At 51.0% G+C, this 17,049-nt stretch overlaps 1 protein-coding gene across 1 annotated transcript in view; it reads right to left on the bottom strand.

Moving 5' to 3' along the window:
* The window catches only part of SYNDIG1 (synapse differentiation inducing 1), a 53,334-nt gene that overhangs the window by 15,130 nt on the left and 21,155 nt on the right, over window positions 1-17,049 (bottom strand). The gene's annotated exons all lie outside the window — the stretch shown is intronic.

The raw sequence follows: 17,049 nt of genomic DNA, 5'->3' as shown, positions 1-17,049 counted from the left end.
AATTTATACTTATTTATTTATATGGCTGTGCCAGGTCTTAGTTGTGGTAGGCAGGAACTTCAATTTTCATTGCAGCATGTAGGACTTTTAGTTACAGTATGAGAACTCTTAGTTGAGGGCTATGAGATCTAGTTCCTTGAGCAAGGATTGAACATGGGCCCCCTGTACTGACACTGCAGAGTCTTAACCACTAGACCACTAGGGAAGTCCTTTGGCCACAATTTTTAATCCTTGTTTCTTGGTAGGTAAGGTGTTTTATTTTCCTTTTTGGGAATCTTCAAAAATTTCCCTTTGTTTTCAATTTCTTGCTCTTTAAATATAATACATGTAGGTTTTGTTGTTGTTGATTTTTTCTTGTTTGTTTAATTCTGCTTGATGCTCTGTCTCCGCCTCTTGGAACAGTGATTTGGTATCTGTCACTAACATTGGAAAACTCTTGGTATTATTTCTTCAACTATTTCTTCTTCTTTTGGTGTTCCAGTTACACATGTTACACCATTTCCTGTGGTCTCACAGCCCACAGCTCTTGGATGCTGTGTTCTTTTTTCACTATATGTTTCAGTTTGGGTAGTTTCTTTTGGCCCATCTTCAAACTCACTGATTCTTTTCTCAACTGCATCAAGTCTACCAACAAAATATTTTCCTTTCTGTTACTGGTATTTACTTCTAGGATTTCTTTTAGCTTTTATCTCTCTGCTGACATTACCCGATCTTCATGCACCGTCTACCTTTTCTTTTAGACCCTTTAACATATTGGACACAGTTATTTCAAATCCTCTGCTTGATAATTTTAACATCTGAGCCATAATCAAGTTTGGTTCTAGTGATTGCTTTGTCTCTTCAGACTTACCTGGACACCCAGTATGCCTTGTGATATTTTGTTGATAGACATCTTTATAGGGAAGTAGATATTAAAGCAAACAGGCCTTTCAAGTGAGTGTTTATGTTAATCTGGTCAGACGTGGAGCGTGTTTGATGTTTGTCATAGCTCAAAATTGCATTGTACCAAAAACTTCACAGTCTTCTAATGTCCTTATTAAAATTTTTTATTTATTTTTTGATTAACCTGTTTGACTGCATCAAGTCTTAGTTGTGGCATGTGGGATCTAGTTCCCCAAACAGGGATGAAACCCAGGCCCCCTGCACTGGCAGCTCAGTGTCTTAGCTACTGGACAACCAGGGAAACCCTAATGTCCTTATTTTTGTCTTTCCTCTTGGCTTTGGGACTTCCCTGTGTCCTGCCCCTTAAACAGAGTACATGTCTCATGTCCCCCACTCACATCCATGGTTATCATACTGAAAGCTTAAACCCACAAGATGGAAAGGTGTAGGGGAGGGAAAGCTCTCTGATCCACTAAGTCTTGTAACTGGAGCATGCAGTTGGTCAGGGGTGTACTCCACAAAGAGGGATGAACTCGTCTTGTAACTGGAGCACGCCGTTGGTCAGGGGGTACTCCACAAAGAGGAATGAATTCCATGATCTTTCTGTCCCTCCTCCAGAGTAAGATCGCTCCCCACATCAAAAGCCTGCCGGAGACCACCCAGCATCAGCTACGACTACAAAGGAAGTAATGAGATCCCAGCAGACCCACCGACAAAGGGAAATGAAGCCAAATCACAAAAGAGTTATTTCAAAATATGAATAAGCAGGGTGCTGACTTAGAAATGCAGTATTTGAGTAAATCTGAGAGGATACATCTTGTAAACGGCCACTTAACAGCACAAGGGAACCAACTCGGTGTTACTGGTGTGCTCAGCCAAGCTCAAACCTTTGAAGCAGAAGGCACTCATGATGCAATAAATTCTTTACTTAAGTGCAAAAGTAAATATGACAAGCTTTCCCAGTACTCTGCTTTTAGATTCACAAATGAGATGCATGCTGAAGATAAATAAATGCTTTAAGATGAGTGTCTTTTGTTAAGACAGTTTCTATGTCTTTCCCTACGCACACATACTGGAAGGCTGGAGATATCTGAAGAAATAGGTTAACTTATTTTAAAAATCATGTAGGGACTTCCCTGGTGGTCCAGTAGTTAAAAATCCACCTGGCAATGCAGGGGATGTGAGTTCAACTCCTGGTCTGGGAAGATTTCACGTGCCACGGAGCAATTAAGCCCCTGTATCACAACTACTGAGCCTGCCTTCTAGAGCCCGTGCTTCACACAAGAGAAGCCACCAGCCCGAGAAGCCCCTGCCCCACAACTTGACAGCAGCCCCTGCTCGCTGCGGGCAGCGGTGAAGACCCAGCGCAGCCAGAAGAAATCACTTAGCATAGTTAATACTGTCATTCAGCCTTACCACCATAGTGCTGTTTGCTAATTGAAAATTCACAAGATTCTCAGCCCTTCTGTCTTCACAAGGCAATGTGTTTATCATCAGTGTCACGCATGCCCACTTGCATTTGATAAGTATAATTGTGCTGGAGTAAAAATACCCTTTACTTTTTACTGTAATAATGCCGCGACCTCATAAACTAGAAGGCATTTTAGGTTTCAGAGGGTTTGCTAATTTCATGTGTTCTTTCTGAATATAGTATTTAGGAAAGAAAGCTGTTCTGTCCTTTTTCATTTTCCTATGAACCTAAGAGTATCACAGTGTCATATATCTAATTTTCTTCCATCCCTGTCAGTGCAGCTATGACAGACTATTTTCCCCAGGGTGGTAGCTGCGATGTTTTCCGTTCCTCACAATCTTCTGGAGCTTTGACTCTTACGCTCCCTCCCACAAGTCTGGGTGGACCATGACCAAGGCCTCGGCCAGCAGCGTCTGGTGGCGGCGATGAGGCATGGCTTCGGAGGGTGGGTCTTACCAAGGTGTGCTCTGTCCTGGTATTGTGGGACACTCGCTTTGGGAGTCCAGCTGCCATGCCGTGAGGAAGGTCAAATCAGCCCACACGGAAGGACACATGGAAAGGCCGTGTCCTGGGTGCTCCTGTGGACAGATGTGAAGTCCCAGCCAACAGCTAGCATCAGTGCCCAGACGTGGGCGTGACGAAGCCACAGATGTCCTGGCCTTGAGAGACCCCAGACATGATGAACAGAGACAGGCCTTCCCACAGTGCGTCCTGGATCCCAACCATGAGCACGGTGTAAAGGTTGTTTTATGCCACGAGGCGCAGGATGGTTGGCTTTGCAGAAATGACTGGATTGGCACCCAAAATAAAAGGCAGAGGCTTCTCAGAAAACCAGGGGCAGGTGTGGTGTGTCAAACACTTTCACTGCAGAACCAGGCAGGAGGCATGGAGACTGCAAGCATTTGAGGAAACCACACCAGCTTCCCTGAGGCAGCAGGACTCGCCCCTTCTGTAGAAGTCTTGGGGCATTTCTCTGGGGAGGCCGGGGTTGGTAACTCGTATTTCCTGGTGCACGTTAATGAGTCCTCTTAGACATGGGGGGCTCAACCTGCCAGTGTTCTGCAGGTGGTCCCTGCAGGGTCTGAAGCCCTGCAGAAGGCTCAGGGTCACGTCTTCTCTGCCCCAGCGCTGGCAACTCCACCCTCTGTGTTTAGACAAGAAAGTGCGGCTGGGTCACCCTGCAGGAATTTGGGGTCAGGCGTGTTCTGGTCACTGCCCGGGATATGGTCCTTTTATCTCTGGGGCTTTGTAGTCAGATAAGTTAGTTAGCTAAGTTGCTCAGTCGTGTCCAACTCTTTGCGACCCCTTGGACTATAGCCTACCAGGCTCTTCCCTCCATGGGATTCTCCAGGCAAGAGTACTGGAGTGGGTTGCCATTTCCTTCTCCAGGGGATCTTCCCAACCCAGGGATCGAACCCAGGTCTCCCGCATTCCAGGCAGACGCTTTAGTCCGATAAGCTCATGAAAATAAGAAAAGTTAGCCAGTCAGGGCTAGACTGGGGCTTCCCTGGTGGGTCAGTAGTAAAGAATCCTCCTGCCAATGCAGGAGACACGGGTTACAGTCCATGGTGTCACACAAGAGTCGGACACGGCTAGACAACAAGGGCTAGACTATTACACAGTGACAATATGATCTCTCTCTGACTTTACAAACCTTGCAAGCACAGTATATGGGTAAGGTGCTTAAACTGCATGTGTGTGTGTGCACATGTAGGGCCTCATTTCTGCCACGTAAAGGCCAGTTCCTGTGAGACTGTCAGTGGACATGAGCACAGGAAGGGCAGATGGAGGAGGGGAGAGCTGTCTTGGGCCCACAGACTTTCTCTCTGTTCCTCCTTCTTTTTTTTTTTTTTTAAATATATTTTCACTTTATTTCTTTTTGAGTCTTTATCGAATTTGTTACATATTGCTTCGTTTTTTGTTTTGGTTTTTTGGCCCCGAGGCATGTAGGATCTTAGCTCCCTGACCAGGGATCAGACCTGCGCCCTCTTCATTGGAAGGCAGAGTCTTGACCACTGGACTGGGGAAGTCCCAGCGGGGAAGTCCCTCTGCTTTTCCTTTCATTGGTGTGTCTGCCCCTTTTGGAAGCAGTCTTTTTCAATAGTCTTGCCACCCTCTTCTCCACTCTCCATTGTAAGAAACAAGCAAAATCTTTCAGAGGAAAGCGCCTTTCTGGCTGGGGAATCGGAAACAACAGACTAGTCTGAATGTCGCTCTTCCCTGTTGCCCACCCCTTCCAGACAATTCCTTTCGCTGGGTCCCACCTTCGGGTCAGGTATAAACTGGCTGACCTCTGTCTTGCTTTTCTCAGCGCCTCCTAGAAGCCGAGGAGGAAAGGACACCAATGAATGGCGTGCATGTAGGGACCTGCCACCTTCCGTTCATTTAACAGCAGCTGCACTGAGAGGACAGCCTGAACCCTGACAAGGGACCGTGGACCCTGGGGGGCCTGGGGTGCTGGCTCAGAGAGGCCCGGCCAGTCCAGGTCCTTCCCAGCCACCAGGAATGGTCACGTTCAGCTAAAGGTTCCAACAATTCAGATGTCTGCTCTAAACACACACTTTTCCACTTTTGCAGTATAAGTGATATATTATGCACCTTAAATTTTTTTATTTGTCAGTTATAGCTCAATAAAGCTGGAAAAAGTGATAAACCCAAGACCACCACCTCCCTCTAGACCCTCTGGCAGTTCTAAGTTACAGGGGCTTCCAACAGGGGCCCCAGGGCTCAGGTGTGACCAACTAAGCCCCCAAGGTGTGCTCCTCCTCCTGGAAGAATCTGGGACTTGGCAGAGGCCGTAACTGGAGGAAAGGAGTGCTTCCCTCATGCCATTTGATGACTCTCTTTGCTGTTTCTGGAAGATGCTCCTGGAAGCTGACATGCAAAAGCAGGGTGGCGGGGGGGGGGGTGCGGGGTGGAAGCAAACAAGGAGGGGAAGGAGCGAGAGGGAATGAAGTAAGAGCGTCTTCCACAAAGAAGAAAGGTCACTCAGCTATTTCCAGCGTGTAACACATTCCATTAGCTTTATTATGTGGAAGACATTAGCATTACGCACGGCGGGAAGGGACATTTTCATACAGAGCATCTTTCGCCAGCTTCAAAGATGAGAGCGAAATATGAAGATAATGGGATGATGTCTTTCTCTCCTCAGGGCTTTGTGGGCTGGCAGAATAACAGGCTGGAAGGAGCATACTATGTGGGCCAAAAGTGACCCTGGCAAGAAAAGGACATTGAGGCTGAGCCCTTGGTACTGTCGTCCTGGTTCTGACCCTCAGCCATGCTGCAGGACCATCTTTCTGGCCCCTCTGGGAGCCCCTTCAGGGCTCCACCAGGACCATCCCTCTGGCTCCCCTGGGGCTAGGGGCCATTTTCACAATGGGGAGAAATGCTAACTTTCAGTTGGAAGTTGGTGAACATCACAATGAACTCATTTCCCACAAGCTCATGGATGACCCTGTTGGCCTGTCTGCCTGCCCTGGTGGGATCTAGGACTCGCCACCCCCCAACCCCTGCCCCCCACCAGGTGACACTCCTGGTAAAGAACTCGCCATTCAATGCAGGAGATGACAGGGACATGGGTTCGATTCCTAGGTTGGGAAGATCCCCTGGAGGAGGGCACGGCAACCCACTCGAGTATTCCTGCTTGAAAAATCCCATGGACAGAGGAGTCTGGAGGGCTACAGTCCATGGGGTCACAAAGAGTCAGACACGACTGAAGTGACATAGCGTGTATGCATACACGCGCACCCCTCCGCTAGAGGAGGAGGGTGGGGAAGGGAAGACCACCCGGCTGTCCACACTTCCTGAGCTGAAAGAGGATGTCCAGGACTCCGGGGAGAGGAGGTGGTGGGGATGAAAGTGGGTGCTACCTCAGGGATGGTGTGTGGGGATGACAGCATCCTGTGTCCCCAGCAAAGCCACCTATGAGGGGAGGCCCTGGAGCGGAGGACCCCGATCTGCGGGTCTGTGAACAGGACAAGTGGGTTCAGGGCGTTCCCGGTGTTCGGCCTCCATGGGAGTGTCCTCCCCCCCGGCTACATCCCTCGGTGTTAGGGTGTCGGTGTTTAAAGGAGCGTCACGTGACTGTGGGGAAGCACGATGGACAAAGCCAGGGGGGCTGACTAAACGGATGTAAGAATTCGATAAAGAGGCCACTGAAAGAACTCCTTCAAAAAATAAGCCACTGACTTCTATGGGACAGAAGAAGTCGTTGGGGGCAGTACTGCTGCAGTGGAAATGTCTGAGCATCCATGCTTTCTAGGACTTTTCTCCTAAGGTATCGTTACCTTCTGTTCATTTCTTTCCCTGACACGCCTGTTGGGCTACACTCATCTGCCTGTAATAAATAACTCTATTGTGAGCATTTAATGGGTGAGCAGGACTCCTCTTTGACAACAGCTTGTCAGCGGGGACTTTAACTGTGTGTCTGTCTTATCTGTTCACGGGCTGCCTCCAAGAAAGAATGAGGAAGACTGACTGTTTCCTGAAGGCCAGTGGCCCCCACTCATCCCGTTTCCCAGCTGTTCCCCAAGATCTCAGTGGACTCACTGTCCCCATCAGGGCAACCTCTCAGCTCAGGAACTCATTTCAGCTAAGGAGAGCGGGCGACTCGGGGATGAGCTCTCTCATTCAGGCCCCTTGTTCCTGGACCTGCTCCCGTTTCTGTCTTCACACCAACCAGGCAGACACCTGGAGTGTGTTTACTAGACTCCTGTTTAGGCCACAGACCAAATACCACACCCTGGAGATGCAGCTGACTGGACAGCGAGGCAGCCCCCCATCCATCCACAGCCCATCATGAGCTGAAACCCTTCTGCCACGATTTCTGACGACAGACTATCATTATAATTCTATCCTGGGAGCTAGGAGGGAAGATCTCTGAGTTTAGATAAATTTAGAAATATAGCTAAGCCCAGTTCTGCTTGAAGCCTTCCCCTGGCTTTTGAATTCTGTTAAGATCCTGGGAAATAAAGTTAATCATCTTGCAGGTTCATAAAGGTTGTGCCAAGAGCACTTTTACATCCTGCCGCCCAGGCTGTTCTTCAGTTTTATGGTTTGTTGGGCACCCGCGTTGTGCCTGGGATGTCCCATTTCTCTGCTGGGAGACAAGGGCAGCAGGTGGGCTCCGAAGTATTCCAAATTAGATGGCTGGGGTGTTTAGGGCATGCCCGATCCTGTCCTGACACCAAACAGCTAAGTCCTCTCTCCTGAGTAAAAGCAGCCCTCCCCAGTCTCTTGGCTGGAGCCAGACAGCTCCTGTCTGCTGGGGAAGGGTTGCTGTCTAGGGAAATGAACCCAGTCACTCCGGGTCTCCCTGGTCTCAGGGTGATGATATAACACGGAAATTTCAGAAAGAACTGGCCTTTCTCATGAAAGGCTCTTATGCCAAGAATGGAGGCAAGTGGAATTTGTCTGCATTTAAACAATCAGGTGCTTATCAGCTTGATGATAAATGGAGTAATATCCATGGGGCAGTATTTCCTTGTTACTGAAATCAAGCGGCCTTGCAGCTGTCAGCACAGATATGACAGACTCGGACAAAGCAGGGGGACCCATGGGTACATCTGGTTATAGCCCAGAACTCCTGAGTCCTCTCCTCCTGGACTGTATTTCTCCAGATGCTGACGAAGTGCGGATCTGGCCTGATTCCCTGTGAATCCTGCATTCAGAGCTGGTCCCCACACCAATGAGGTGGGAGTCACAGAGCAAAACAGCCAGAAATGCCAAGCACGTTTCCTTGATGGTCCCCCTTGCATATTGGGGTCACAGCGTGCCTGCACAGAGCTGTGAACACTGAGGGGTCCTCCAGGCCAAGAGAGGCCTCTTGGGAGGTGCTGGGGCCTCCTCCTGGGAGGTGCTGGGATCTGGTGATGCTGTGGGGGTGGGTTGTGGGGTCCTGGGGTCAGACACCTGAGCCTGGGCCCAAGGGGCTCTGGGCTCCAGCTGGGGGGCACTGGCTGTTCTGTGGGCTGCGGAGTCACTGAGGCCTGTGAGCTGGGGACCAGCCTGGGCCCATCTGCGCAAGGGGCACTGGGAGGAGAGGCACTGGAAATAGGGTCCTGAGCTGGGACAGCGAAGGCCTCAGAAAAGGGGCCATGAGATCAGGAGTTGGGTGAAAGGGCTGAGGGGGGAGAGGTGAGGACGAGGCTGGTATCTGGAGGGTGTGAGGAGTCAGAGCCCAGTGAACGCAGTGGGCGGGAGATGGACGGGGAGGCCCGGGCATCTGTGTGCTGTTTGTAACCTTGAGTATGGGCCAGTGCTGCATCTGTCCACAGAGGAAAGAAAACACTCTCCACTGGCATCCAGAATGCCCTGAGCACCTCCAGGTCCGGGCCTGGGAGCAGATTCCAAACTCTCCTCTTGGACTGGTGACGGGAGCCAACCCGGGGCAGAGACAGCCCTCGAACCACGGAACCAAGCTGCCAGCTTCTGCACCTGCCGCCGCAGACGAACACACGTGCCTCCAGGAGGCCAGGCTGCGGATGGCGCTTCCCTGCACCCGGGGCACCCGCCTCCCCGGGGAAGCCCTAGGACAGCTTTGGGAAGAGAGGCCACGCACCCTGAGGGGACCTGTCGCCCTCAGGGCTCCAGCCTCCTTCAGACTCCAGCGGGTCAGCCGAATTCTGGCACCCACTCCTGATCTGAATTCGTGCATAATAAACTGACTTTCACAGTGAGCAGTCTCGTGAGACACCTGCCAGTTATCTGAAAACCAGCTTAGGGGCCAGAGCAATCAGGGGTATTCTCTGAGTTGGATCAGCATGCCCTCCCTGTGCAACGTGACGGGCACAAATGCACTCCCAGTGCCCCTGACGGGCGAGGCCCAGGAAGACTTACATGGACACGGAGGGCGCTGGACGAACAGTTGTCACTTACAAGCTCCACTGTGGTTCTGAAAGGCTGCCTGTCATTTTCAGAGGAATGGAAGGCACTTCATACACCTCTAAGGGCCAGGCAAGATGATGCAGTCATCTCAGGAAGGCAGAGACTGATTTTAGAACTGAGCTCCAGGGGCAGGGTCTCAGGATGAACTTAACACGACCTCACTGTGCTTAGATTCCTGGGATGACCACAAAGTACTATCAGTCTGTTCTCAGTACTTTCTTCCTTTTAAAAATATTTATCTATTTATATTTATTTGTTTTGCTGCACTGGGTCTTAGCTGTGTCGTGTGGGATCGAACCAGGGATGGAACCCGGGTTCCCTGCATTGGGAGTGCAGAGTTTTAGCCACTGGACCACCAGGGAAGTCTCTGTTCTCAGTACTCTGTGCACCTGTAAACCTATCCTAGAAGCTTCTGAGGCTCTTAGTGACCCAAAGGGGACCACCAGAGACCCGGTCTGGTGGTGGTGGGCAGTGCAGGCCTGGGATGGGGCGGAGGTCTTGGAGGGAGTGGCAGGAGGGGGTGGGGTGAGGGCAGAATGTGGACAGTGGGGAAGCTTTGGGGTTCAGGCTGGCTTTCAACACCTCACTCAGTTTGGATGGAGAGGGCAGTTGCTGGGGCTTTGATACTATCCACCTGGGACTGAGATGGGCCAAAGTGGCCCCAGACCGTGGAGCTTCCTGGAGAACCCCAGCCGTGCCAGAGGGGGGATGGCAGGGGCCCAGGGCCACATTCACCACCTGCATTTCTCTGCCCCAAGTGCAGGGCCAGTTCTAAAGGATACTCTCCACCTACGCGTCTTGCTGCATCTTGCACCCCCTAAGCCATCTGCATCATGTCACCTAAGAACTCACTGCTTCTTTATCTTTTCTTCACTTTTAAGGCAGCTGGCCCCACGGCTCTGCCCGACCAGCTTGGGCTGGGCACACAAGGCTCCTTCGACCCTGCCCTTGTATGTGCATGGATGTGACTGTGAGGCAAAAAGCTTAGACCCATGGAAACACAGGCTGCAGTTTTGTTTCAAGGACTCTTCCTATTTATTTGTAATTTAAATAAAATTAAAGGTTAAGGATGAAGAATCCTCCGTCTAAAAGGAGAGAAGGAAAAATAAGAACGAGGAGTGCTCCATACATGCTCTGCAGGTCACAGTACGTGCTGTGCTCAAGGTAATTTTCCAGCTCTAAATTCAGCATCCTCTAAAGCTCTGTGTCTGGGATTCATGCAACTCTCAAGCACCAGAAAATGCCAAAGCTCATCAAGGAAGCAAGAAAAGAGGAGCCCTGCTGAGAGCAGCACCCCCAACCCCCACCCTGAGTCAGGGGCCGCGGTCCCGTCCTCTCGCTGCACCAGTTCCTATGTCCAAGGTACCCATGTAACGTCATCAGGACCGTTACCGTCCACGTACAGCTGGCCTCCTGGGTGAGGCAGCCCAGTGAGGGGTCTCTCAGTGCAAAAGGCTAAATTCCACTGATGCCAACATCACAGTGTCAGAGATGTACCAACAATGGCCCTGATTCCCACTAGAGTCCACTCGGCAGACTTCACTGAGCAGTGAGTCATCACAATGGCCCGCAGATTTCTATGTCCTGCTGACGTCACTGTATTGTGAGTCCAGACACAGGAGGTACTGTCCAGCCCATTCGTGCTATGGACAGTGAGATGGCTGAGTGGCCTAGCCGCCCCTGTGGCTGGGCCCAGAGATGCCTGTGCTGAGACTGGCGTCTGTCACAGACCAGAGCCCTCTTGGCTGAATGTGGCCAGGCTGGACTCAGCCTTCACAAGCTGGGCCACGGAGGTCACGGGCCACTGCACAGAGGCGAGAGCTCCTGAGACCACAGCTGTTTGGTTTGTTTATTTCTCAAGTTGTCACAGGACCCAGGCAGAGCCTCAACCTCAGAAAAGAGGTGAAAGAAAAGACCAGCCCTTTTAGAGGCTGTGTCCTCAGAGCTTTCGATACACCATCCCAGAATCCCAGAGCAAAAAGATCACGCATTTGGCAATGCAATCGGAGGTGAGCACGAGGCCAGAGGGAAGAATGTAACACCCGCTGTGCATTTCATTTCCCAGGTTGCCGGGCACTGCATGCGCTCTGCCCTTGGACAATCAACACACGGGGTTCTCTGCTCTGAACAAATAAGCACAAAATCAGGGCACTAATTACTGAGACAATACATATCCTATAACTGAAAAAAAAAATCATCTAACCCACTCCAGGGAACGGAACAGACATGATGCGTTTGTTCATTTATCCACCAAAACAAGCTGAGATCAGTGACTCAACTCCAGCATGCATCCCGGAGGAAGAAAAATAGATCAGAAATCTGGTTTGTCTTGGCTGCACCGGATCATTAATATTTATAAAGAATTGTTTAGATCCAGAAGTTGCAAAACAGCTCTCGGAAGCTACAATCGGCATATTAAATATACATACAGAGATGGAGATAGCGACGGAGGAGAGCTGGGGAAGGAGGGAGAAAGAGAGGGAGGGAGAGAGGAAGAGAGAGAAAGGGGAGAGGGAGGGGTGGAGGGGTGGATGGGGTGGAGGGGTGGAGGGGGAGATACAGGTTAAAATATATCCGTCTGATATATTAGGTTATCTTTCTAGTCATGTTTTCACTCCACTTCTGCAAAGTCAACACCATTCCTGGGCCTGATGGGACTCTTGCAGCCCCAGTAGTTCCTTGACCATAACCTTGGTGGTTGAGGGGAAGAGGCTGGTCTGTCCAAATCCTTCCCACCCCTCCTGCCCCTTGGTAGCATCTTCCTTCCCGGGTGGTCTGGTCACTCCTGCTTCTCCACACCAGCTGAGACTGGAAAGGGGTCTTGCCAGGTCCTTCTCTGTGACTCTAGAGGGTCATGGCTTTAGTATTAAGTTACCAGTGCTTTGTTGCCTTGCTGAACCAGATGGTAGGTCTATTAGAGGGCCTGGGACTCTCATATATGAAATCGGGTCTTGTGCTAATTCTGAGTCTCCTAGGACTTGCCAACGCAGTCACCAGCGGTACTCAACTTCCTATAAATCAGAAGGCATTTGGGAATAACGAACTTGAGGACAAGAAAAGGGACATGGTAACATACGTAAGACATTACCTCCAGGCCTGTGGATGATTATAAACCACAGCACTCAGTGCAGGCAGGACACAAGGGTCCAGTTTTACGTGATGCACCTGTTCCAAGCTCACCTTTGAACAAACACAGAGCATTTCAAAAACCTGTCCTTGTTTGTGACAGGGTTTAGCTGGGAGAGCATGGGCATGCCGGTCCCTCTGGTGAGATGAATGGCTAGAGATGGACAGGTGACGGCTCCTCAAAACGCCCGCGGCATCTGCCAGTCAAGACTCTGCTGGAACCAAGCTCCCAGCTGATGTGGGGGTGGAGGGAGGTGAAAGGCCTGTCTCCCTCCATCTGTCTCCAGCAACCCCCAGGGTGCAAAGCAGAAACCCAAGGAGGCCCCACAGTGCCTGACACATATGCTCGCTTTCTTGTGGAAGGATTTTCTGCTCTGAGTTGACTATTCCAGAGCATTTTGCTTCTGGGTGGTGCCCTCTGACACTTGTTTTATTTCCCATCCTTATCCTTTGGTTTAAAACCCTGTTAACAGACCGACTACAGTGTGTGATCAGGGCTCTTGGGCCCTGATCTGCCCTCCTGGGGCCCTCACATCACCTCTGTCTTTGTGGCTTCCTCCAGTGGGGAGCCCTCAGTCTATGGCTGATGGAAGCCTCTCCTTGGTGGGCAGCTCAGAGGATGGCACTGCCTCCTGGGGGCCCGAGGTGGGGGGCTCGTGTTGGCTCCCACAGACCTGAGCAGGGTGTGTGCCCAGAGTATTTGGTGGCTCGATTTGATCTTTGTCATGGCAGCGCCTCCTGGTTGTGTCTGGACACCCTCAGGAGACACCACGTTTGTAAGCCACGTGGTTCATCTTTAGGAAACGGCCAAACAGAAAATGGGTATGCAGGTGTTTGCATCAGACACACACGCAAGCCCCTCGAAGGGCCTGGCCTGGGGCTTTCCACCCACTATTCACTCGGTGGTGCCACTTATCTGAGTCTGAATGAGGCTCTGATGGGCTTTGGTCTGTAAGTCCCAGTGCACTTGACCACTTGCCTTGGTGTCGGAAGGAACGGGAACTCAGGTGACAGATAATCTAAGTTCCTCAATCAAGCCTTCAGTTTGCTAATTAAAAATATCCCTATTGTGAAAGGAACACATTATCTGTATAAGTAATTAAGGGAAGAGAGAAATACAGATTTCTGCTTCTGCTGACGCAACAAGCCTTCTGCAGAAGACAGCTACAGATTCTTTATGAAATATTAAATAATACTTTTAAGCACTGATGCTATTCATAAAATTCATAATCTGGCTCTTAATTCCCTTTTCTCATTTAATTATTGTTATAATAGTGCAGTTAATAAAGGAAAGAAACATTTTGCGAAATGAAATGAAATCAGGACATGATAGATGCTCAAAGGTAGACAATGCCTGAAGCAGACACAGCGTACGGAGCCCTCAGGCTTTCCTTGGCTCCAGACTCAGGGCCTCTGGGTGGTGGGGGGATGGAAGCGTCTTCCAGCTCCAGTCTCAAGCTCAAACCTGCCACGCAGGTGAAGGCACCTAGGTAAACGCCCAGTCCCTTCTAGAAGGGTTCTTTTCCTCACTGTAACACACTCTAAGCAAGTGGGGACAGTGGATTTAGACATGAGGACTGTGCTTCTATTTTTTGTTTGCAGATAAAAGTCAAAGTTATATGGCAGGAGGGGAAGGAGGGGGCTTCCCTGGTGGTCCAGTGGTTAAGACTCTGTGCTTCTACTTCAGGGGTGTGGGTTTCATCCCTGGCTGGGTAACCCACATGTCTCATGGCCAAAAAATAAAATAAAAAAAGTCTTAAAAAGTTATATTGCAGGAAATTTGATTTTGAGGGTTAGAAACATTGATATATGCATCAGGTATCATACTTGCTACATCTCTGATTTCAAGAAATTATTTAATCCCTTGAAACGTCAGTTTTTTCATCTATAAAATGGGGATAATAAATTCCCAGCTTTCAGACTCATTGCAAAGATTAAATAAGGTAAAGTGAGCACATCAACTAGGTCCTAGCGTCACTCAGCAAATTTGGGTTCCTCCCCACTCTCAACATCACTCAGAGCATCGGTTCCTTGGTGGACTCACCAAAACTACACACAACACTCTCTCTCTTTGGTGTATAAATCGTGCCTACACTGGAGGCTGGGGTCAAATGATTAGCATTGGAGTAAATGAAGTTGTGGACAGATACTACACTTGGGCCTCCATGCTGAGTCCCTCACACTGTCAGTTCCAACTCGCTGCCTCTTTGGGGGTGGCTCCAGGCCAGGCCCACTGACAGCCATGTCTGGCCTTGGGATGTCATCGCCCTCCCTGATCCCATAGCCACCAAGTGATGTGAGGGCAGTGCCCTGTCACAGACTTCCTGAGAGAACACGTGTGTGCAACAGCTCAGACTATAGCAGCATCAGGAGGGAGGGAAGGCTTGTTCAACTGCAGGCTCCACGCCCCACCCTGGTGGCTCTCATGGAGCAGGTCGGTGGGGCCAGACAACATGAATTTCTAACCCCGCTGAGGCTGTCGACGCTGTTGGCCAGGACTGCCCGAGAAGGCAGGTGTAGGGTGTTTAACCTGGATCAGGACCCGGCAGGTGCAGACACTGCCCACCTCACTGATACTTTGACTGCTGTTACTGCTACTTAAGGCCTTTTTCGAATCATAAAATCTGTTGGAGAAAAGACCCCATGTCTCCGTCCAGCTGTCCCTTCACCTGGGGACTCAGGTGTGTGTTGACAATTTCCATTTCCAGTGTCTGCAGTTGGGCTTTAGAGGCAGGGACAGAAGGCCTGGGGGCCTCAGGGCTGGGCTGGAGTGCTGGGTGCCTGGGGCTGCCTGCCTCCTGGGCCTGCAGTGCCTGAGTCTCAGCCACAAGTTCCCATGGACCCATGTTCCTCGAGGGGCAACCGACGCTCACAGCACAAAGAGAAGAGGGGCTGAGAGCGGGGGACCTCGGAGCCCCTCCTCTTATTCCAAGAGTGAAGGCAATCCCTCAGGCCTCCAAACACTTGCTCTTCACATTTGCTGTTAATAAATGATCAGAATCCTTTCCATCAAAAGTATTAAACATCCTGACTGGTCAGGCCCGAGTCTAGGAGGTTCTTAAGGTGTGAAGGATAACATTACTCTCTGAGAAAGTGAAAGTGAAGTCGCTCAGTCATGTCTGACTCTTTGCGATCCCATGGACTGCAGCCTACTAGGCTCCTCCGTCCATGTGATTCTCCAGGCAAGAGTACTAGAGTGGCTTGCCATTTCCTTCTCCAGGAGATCTTCCCAACCTGAGAAGGAGGATCTAATGTCAGTCTCTGCAATTGTGGCTGGATTTTTGTTGTAGTTACCATCTTTCAGACAGAGATGTTATGCCTGCCTTGCCCTGCTCCAGAGACGGGCCTCCCCCAGGATCAGGGAGAAGCCGAGATCAGGAACGATCTGGTCTGTAGGCAACCTGTCCTGGGCCCCACCTCTGCTTACCCAGGGCTTACGCAGCCCCTGCTGGCAGGTGACACCAATGTCCACTTGTAGAGTAAAAATATTGGTCCTGTTCTACAATTTGGCAATTAGAACACAGCTCTAGTGTGGAGGGCACCCTCTGCGGGGGATGGGCTGAGTCAGCAGGCCAGGACAGGAGGCTAGGGGTGGGCCACCCGCCTTCAACTCTGGATGTGTCAGGACTGGATGCAGGGGGCGCTGACGTCACACCCGGCTTCCCTCGGCTCCACCCTCCTGGACCTTCCTTCACCTCATGGAACCCTCTTGCCTGTTTGCATCGCAGGAACACAGGATCAGGGTGCTACTGACACGGAGTGGTGGGCTCCAGGCCTGAGATCTTCTGGCGGCCCCACCTGCCCACACGCCTTTGTTCAGGTCCCATTGTGCGTCCCAATCCTGGGCGCACGCAGCACGCATGGCCACTGCTTGGGTCCAGGAGCTCCCAGCCTGGCTCCACTCACCACCCCCAGGCCCCTGATGGCCCGGAGTCTAGTTCTACAGCCTGGGTTTGTGCACCCCAGAGTAGGGGCCTCTGGCGTGTGTAGAACCAACTCGCCAAAGAGATGCTCAGACAGACCCTCCAGGCCAAAGCTGGATGTGGAACAACCACTGGGCCCAACTCTGGCCAAGTAGGACGGCTCCATCACCCCTCCCCACACCCGTACATCCTCTGAGACCAAGATCTCAGAGCAGCGGCCACGCCACACCCCCTGGAAGGGCCTCTGGTTTCCTTGCAAAGGGAAGCTGCCTTCGAGGCCCACTGGTGGATTCCCCTCTCCCTCCTCACTCCTTGTAGGATCAGGAAAGGGGGGCAGGGGACACAGGAGCACACAAAGGCACTCTCACCCAACACACTGAATCAGAACAGACAACAGCAAGAAGCAGTGAGAGGCGAGGGTCCTTCTCAAAGCAAGAGGAATGAACGTTCCCAGCCCAAGGCCTGGCTGGATGGCCCCAGAGTCCTGGACACTGGCGAGGGAACCCCAGGTGCCCTGAGGACGCTGTGCGCTCTGGAGCAACAGAAGGAGCTGCCTTCTTCCCCATCTGGTGGGGATAACGGCTGAGGCTGAAACTCCCTCTTTAATTGACAAGTACACATCTTCCTTTGATTAATAAGAAGGGGAACATAGGTAATTTCTGAGTGACAGGAACACAGAGGAAGTATTTGAAACCTGGGCTCCATGAAGGCACAAGGAGGAGGTTGGCCATGAAAAAGGGCCAGGAACTGACTCTCTTAGAG

This window comes from Capricornis sumatraensis, chromosome 15 (genome assembly GCF_032405125.1).
Source record: "Capricornis sumatraensis isolate serow.1 chromosome 15, serow.2, whole genome shotgun sequence".
NCBI classification, from domain to species: Eukaryota; Metazoa; Chordata; class Mammalia; order Artiodactyla; family Bovidae; genus Capricornis; species Capricornis sumatraensis.
This window is presented reverse-complemented; position numbering and strand designations above follow the sequence as displayed.